The sequence below is a fragment of the Ovis canadensis genome, chromosome 17 (genome assembly GCF_042477335.2).
Source record: "Ovis canadensis isolate MfBH-ARS-UI-01 breed Bighorn chromosome 17, ARS-UI_OviCan_v2, whole genome shotgun sequence".
Taxonomy (NCBI): Eukaryota; Metazoa; Chordata; class Mammalia; order Artiodactyla; family Bovidae; genus Ovis; species Ovis canadensis.
The window spans coordinates 30,090,250-30,097,289 of NC_091261.1; the positions used below are offsets into that span (position 1 = coordinate 30,090,250).

Genomic DNA, 7,040 nt, shown 5'->3' on the forward strand with positions numbered 1-7,040 from the left:
GAGGGAATCTAAGCATACCCAAAGAGAAAGTCATCAAACCACAAAGGAAGTGAGCAAGAGAGGGAATAGAGAGGAACTAAAAAACAGCCAGAAAGCAATGAACAAAAAGGCCAAAAATACACATCAATAAATAATGACTTCCAATGTTAATGGACTAAACTCTCCAGTCAAAATATGTAGAATGACTCACTGGGCAAGAAAATTAGACCCACCTATACGCTGCCTACAAGAGACTCACTTCAGATTAAGGGCACACACAGGCTAAAAGTAGAGGGACAGGAAGATATAAAATCCCACGGACGGAGGAGCCTGGTGGACTGCAGTCCATGGGGTTGCGAAGAGTTGGACACGACTGAGTGACTTCACTTTGACTTTTCACTTTCCTGCATTGGAGAAGGAAATGGCAACCCACTCCAGTATTCTTGCCTAGAGAATCCCAGGGACAGGGGAGCCTGGTGGGCTGTCGTCTATGGGGTTGCACAGAGTCGGGCACGACTGAAGCAACTGCGCAGCAGCAGCAGCATGCTACCTGACCTGCATCTGTGGATGGATCATCCAGATAGAGTAACAATAAGAAAACATCAACCTTAAATGACACATTAGAACAGATGCATTTAACAGATATGTAATAACATTCCATCTAAAAGCAATGGAATACACATTTTTCTCAAGTGCTTATGGAAAGTCCCTCACAATATATCATATACAGCAATAAAACAAATCTTAACAAATTTAAGAAGATTGAAATCTTAACAAAAATCACTTAGAAAATCCCAGAAAACTACAGAAAAAAATAGAAATTAATGAGGTGATATTACACTTAATACCACAGACATACAAAGGATCAAAAAAGACTACTATGAATAATTATATACCAACAAAATGGACAACCTAAAATAAATGGGTAAATCCATAGAAACATAAAACCTACCAACTGAAACATGAAGGAACAAAATCTGAACAGAAAGTTCACTGTGCATGTTGAATCAGAACCAAAAACCTCCCAATAAACAAAGTCAGGGCGTGACTGCATCACTTGTAAATTTTACCAAACATTCTAATAAGATTTAATACCTATACTTCTCAAATTCTTGCAAAAATAGAAAAGGAGGAAACCCTTCTAAACTCTTACAAGGCCAGCATTATCATAATGCCAAGTCAGACAAGAATGCCAACTAGAAAAAAAAAAAAAACCATACAGGCCAGTATCCCTGATGAGTGCACATGCAAGAATCCTGGACAACAATTAGTGAAGCAAATTCAGTAATACATTAAAAGGATTGTTCACCATGATCAAATGGGATTCGTTCCAGGAATGCAAGGGTGGCTCAACAAAGGCAAACCAATCAATGTGATGCACTACATTAACAGAATGAAGGATACAATTATACAATCATCTTAATAGTTGAAGAAAAAGCACTTGACAAAATTCAACACTGATTTTATGATAAATCTATGAACAAAGTATAGAGGAAATGTACCACAATAAAATATAGGCTATTAATGACAAGATTGCAGTTAATATCATACCCAACAATAGAAAGGTAAAAGCTTTTCCTCTGAGATCAGGAATAAGTGCCTACTCTTGTCACTTGTCTTCAACATCATATTGGAATGCCTAACTAGATAAATTAGGCAAGAAAAAGAAATAAAGGGCATCCAAATTGGAAAGGAAGAAGCAACATAGTCTCTATCTACTGGTGACATATTACTATAGCAAATAATTTAGACTCCACTAAAACTGTCAGAACTAACACACAAAGTCAGTAAAGTTGCAAGATTCAAAACTACACAAAAGTGATTGCATTACCCTACACTAATAAGTTATTATCAGAATGTGAAATTAAGAAAACAATGCCATACTTACCTGGCAGGGGTGATACCATGGTCGTGAAGGTGGTTTCCTCAGGGCAAGGCTCATCTATTGTACTCCAGATATGCTGGCCCCTGTGATTTCTCCAAATGTGGGAAACTGGACTGCGTAATTTGTTGTAGTGGAGGGGACTGCATTGGTGTTTTCCTGTGAAAGAAAAAAAAAAAGAAAATAATCCTATTACAATTGCATAAAAAAGAATAAAATACACAGAATTAAAGTTAACCAAGGAAGTGAAAGATCTCTATACTGACAACTATAAGATATTGATAAAGGAAAATTGAAGAATACACAAATAAATGGAAAGATATTCCAGGTTTATGGATGGGAAAAATTAACATGTTAAATTGTCCATACTACTCAAAGTGATCTACAGGTTCAAAGCAATTTCTATAAAAATTCCAATAGCATATTTCACAGAAATGAAATAAAATAATCCTAAAATGTATAGGGAATCACAAGAGATTGCAAAGAAGCCAAAGCAAACCTGAAGGGGTGAGGGGGAAACAAAGCTGGAAGCATTACACTCCCTGATTTCAAACTACATAACAAAGAGAATTATCAGAACAATCACATTCCCATCAAATTTTAAAATTCATTTTAATTTTTCCCCAAACTGATAAGCAAAAATTTCTCAGTATATCTTAATTTGCATTTTAAAATAACTAAAAAATAAAACAACTAGTAAAATTTAGGGAGAAAAAGTATACTACTGTCTTCAAAACAGATATATATATATCAATACAATGTAGTAGAGCCCAGAAGTAAATTAAGTGCCTATATATGCATGGATTTATTATAAATTTGCTAAGTCATGTCCGACTCTTTGCAACCCCATGGACTATAGCCCACCAGGCTCCTCTGACCATGGAATTTTCCAGCAAGAATAGTGGACTGTGTTGCCATTTCCTTCTCTAGGAACCAAGAATACACAATGGGGAAAGGATAATCTCATCAAAAAATGGTGACAGGAAAACTGGATAGTCACATGAAAAATAATGAATCTGGACTACTATCTTACACCATACACAGCAAATAAATCTGAATGGATTAAAGAATTCAATGTAACACATGAAACCATAAAACACCTGTTGAAAACATGGACATTAAACCTCCTAGAGGGAATTCCCTGGCGGTCCGGTGGTTAGGACCCTGCACTCTCACTAACAAGAGTCTGGGATCAATACCTGGTCAGGGAAATAAGATCTCACAAGCTACATGATGTGGCCAAAAAGTAAAGAAACAAACAAAAAAAGCTCCTGGACATCAGTCTTGGGGGGGATTTATAGATTTGACACCCAAAGCAAATGTAACAAAAGCAAAATAAACGCAAGGAACTACATCAAAGTAAAACATTTTCACAACAAAGGAAACTGTCAACAAAATGAATGGGAAAAAATATTTGCAAATCGTGTATCTGATAAGACATCAGTATCTGAAATATATAAAGAAATCATACAACTCAGTGAAAAAAAATATCTAATAAGTGGGCAGAGCATTTGAACACATTTTCCCCAAGAAGAAATAAATATTGCCAATAGGTACATGAAAAGATGGTCAACATCACTAATTATTGGTGAAATGCAAACCAGAAACACAATAAGATATTACTTCACACCTGTTAGAATAATAGAATAACTATTATCAAAAAGACAAGAAATAACAAGCATCAGCAAGGATGTGGAGGAACGAGAACTCCCGTGCACTGTTGGTGGGAATGGAAATTGGTACAGCCACTATGGAAAACATTATGGAGATTCCTCAAAAACTTTAAAATGGAAGGGTCATACCAGCAATTCCACCTTTGGGTATTTATTTAAAGAAAAGGAAACCACTAATGTGAAAAGATACCATTGCAGCATTATTTGCTAAAGCCAAGATATGAAAAAACCTAAAGTGTTGAAGTTCATTGATGGATGAACAGATGGAGAAAAGGCGACCATAAAATATAGAGCTGTAAAAAGGAAATCTTGCCATTTGCAACAACACGAATGGACCTTGAGGGTATTATGCTATGAGAAATAAGTCAAAGAAAGACAAATACTGTATGATCTCACTTATACAGTGGAATCTAAAACAGAATTAAAACAAAACTGGGATTACAGATACAGAGAAAAGACTGGTGGTTGCTGAACTGGCAGGGGCAGGAGGGGTGAGCAAGGTGGGTGAGCAGAATGGGTGAAGGGGGTCAAAAGGCACACATTTCTTGTTATGAAATAAATGTTATGGAGATGCAATGTATAGCATGGTAACTATCATTAATAATATTGCATTGTGTGTTTGATAGTGAATTGATGATTTTGAACTGTGGTGTTGGAGAAGACTCTTGAGAGTCCCTTGGACTGAAAAGAGATCCAACCAGTCCATTCTGAAGGAGATCAGCCCTGGGATTTCTTTGGAAGGAATGATGCTAAAGCTGAAACTCCAGTACTTTGGCCTTGTCATGCGAAGAGTTGACTCATTGGAAAAGACTCTGATGCTGGGAGGGATTGGGGGCAGGAGGAGAAGGGGACGACTGAGGATGAGATGGCTGGATGGCATAAGTGACTCGATGGACGTGAGTCTGGGTGAACTCTGGGAGTTGGTGATGGACAGGGAGGCCAGTGCTGCCATTCATGGGTCGCAAAGAGTCGGACACGACTGAGCGACTGAACTGAACTGAAAAGTATAAATCTTAGGAGTTTTCACGACAAGAAAATTAATCAATTAACTATATATGGTGACAGATGTAAACTAGACTTATAGTAGTGATCATTTTGCAATATATACAAATAGTCAATCATTACATTTTATACCTGAAATATAATGTTATATGTCCATTATACCTCAAAAAAAACACACACAAAAAAAACCAAAAAAACAATCCACTGGTAACAATCAAAATGCTACTAAGGTCTCACATTGGGGTCTCTTTGCATATAGAAGATATGTCACTACCAAGATGTTTATGGCTCTCCTGGGACTGTGGGACCCCAATTCCTCTACTCTTTGCTCTTTTGATATTAAGCTTCAGAAAAGGAAATGAGTTCTTCACTGCAACTTCATAGTCTTCTGATGTAGACTTTGGTGACTTGGCCTTTTTGCAAGATTTTGAGAATTTCAGAATGTGATTATGGTTAGTAATCAAGTTGTGAAAGAAACATTAGAGCAACCCACACATTTGGTTTAAATGGTAGATATCACATAAGATGACAAAGTGACACCAGGCAAAGTGGCAAATCCAGGGTTCTGATGAAAAAGAAAACTTTCCATCAATTTGGGGAGAAGACACAAATGCATGAAAACACTGAACAAAACAGCATATTGAGGTTCAATCTAATGGAAGTGAATAAATTTAAGTATTAAAAGTATTATTTATTTATTTTAAATTTAAATTTATTTATTTTAATTGGAGGCTAATTATTATACAATTATTGTATTGGTTTTGCCATACATCAACATGAATCTGCCACGGGTGTACACGTGTTCCCCATCCTGAACCCCCCTCCCTTCTCCCTCCCCATAGCATCTCTCTGGGTCATCCCAGTACACCAGCCCCAAGCATCCTGTATCCTGTATTGAAACTGGACTGGCGATTAGTTTCTTATATGATATTATACATGTTTCAATGCCATTCTCCCAAATCATCCCACCCTCTCCCTCCCCTACAGAGTCCAAAAGACTGTTCTATACATCTGTGTCTCTTTTGCTGTCTCACATACAGGGTTATCGCTACCATCTTTCTAAATTCCATATATATGTGTTAGTATACTGTATTGGTGTTTTTCTTTCTGGCTTACTTCACTCTGTATAATAGGCTCCAGTTTCATCCACCTCATTAGAACTGTATTATTTATTAAATTACTTCACTCTGAGTTAGAGTAGAGATATACATAAACACTGGAGTTGTCATCTCTTTAAGGGGATTTCAATTAAGTTCTATTAAGCAGAGGCTTAAATTTCTTTTCTATACAAAGGCCCCATGGAGATAAAATAAGACACGTCTCCCATCAAGGTTTCAGTTCAGTTCAGTTGCTCAGTAGTGTCTGACTCCTTGTGACCCCATGGACTGCAGCACGCCAGTGCTTGCTCAAACTCATGTCCATTGAGTCAGCGATGCCATCCAGCCATCTCATCCTCTGTCATCCCCTTCTCCTCCAGCCTTCAGTCTTTCCCAATAAGTCAGCTCTTCACATCAGGTGGGCAAAGTATTGGAGCTTCACCTTCAGCATCAGTTCTTCCAATGAATATCCAGGACTCATTTCCTTTAGGATTGACTGGTTGAATCTCCACGCTGTCCAAGGGACTCTCAAAAGTCTTCTCCAATACCACAGTTCAAAAGCATCAATTCTTTGGCACTAAGCGTTCTTTATAGTCCAACTCTCACATCCATATGTGACTATTGAAAAAACCATAGCCTTGACTAGATGGATATTTGTTGACAAAGTAATGTCTCTGCTTTTTAATATGCTGTCTAAGTTGGTTATAGCTTTTCTTCCAAGGAGCAAGCATCTTTTAATTTCATGGCTGCACTCACCATCTGCAGTGATTTTAGAACCCTCCAAAATAAGGTCTCTTACTATTTTTTAATATTAAAAAAATGTTACCCCATCTATTTGCCATGATGGAACCAGATGCCCTGATCTTAGTTTTCTGAATGTTGAGTTTTAAGCCAACTTTTTCATTTTCCTCTTTCACATTCACCAAGAGGCTCTTTAGTTCTTCTTCACTTTCTGCCATAAGGGTGGTATCATCTGCATATCTGAGGTTATTGATATTTCTCCCAGCAATCTTGATTCCACCTTGTGCTTCATCCAGCCTGGCATTTCACATGATGTACTCTGCATATAAGTTAAATAAGCAGGGTGACAATATGCAGCCTTGATGTACTCCTTTCTCGATTTGGAACCAGTCTGTTGTTCCATGTCCATTTCTGACTGTTGCTTCTTGACCTGCATACAGATTTCTCAGGAGGCAGGAAAGTGGTCTGGTATTCCCATCTTTCTCAGAATTTTCCACAGTTTATTGTGATCCACACAGTCAAAGGCTTTGGCATATTCAATAAAGCAGAAGTAGATGTTTTTCTGGAACTCTCTTGCTTTTTTGATGATACAACAGATGTTGGCAATTTGATCTCTGGTTCCTCTGCTTTTTCTAAATCCAACTTGAACAACTGGAAGTTCACAGT

General features: G+C 37.4%; 1 non-coding gene across 1 annotated transcript; it reads left to right on the forward strand.

Annotated features, from left to right (window-relative positions):
• Window positions 1-1,859: 1,859 nt before the first annotated feature.
• LOC138422984 (U1 spliceosomal RNA) lies at window positions 1,860-2,025 on the forward strand. Its single transcript, XR_011250096.1, has one exon. It is a non-coding gene; the product is annotated as a U1 spliceosomal RNA (small nuclear RNA).
• Window positions 2,026-7,040: the final 5,015 nt, after the last annotated feature.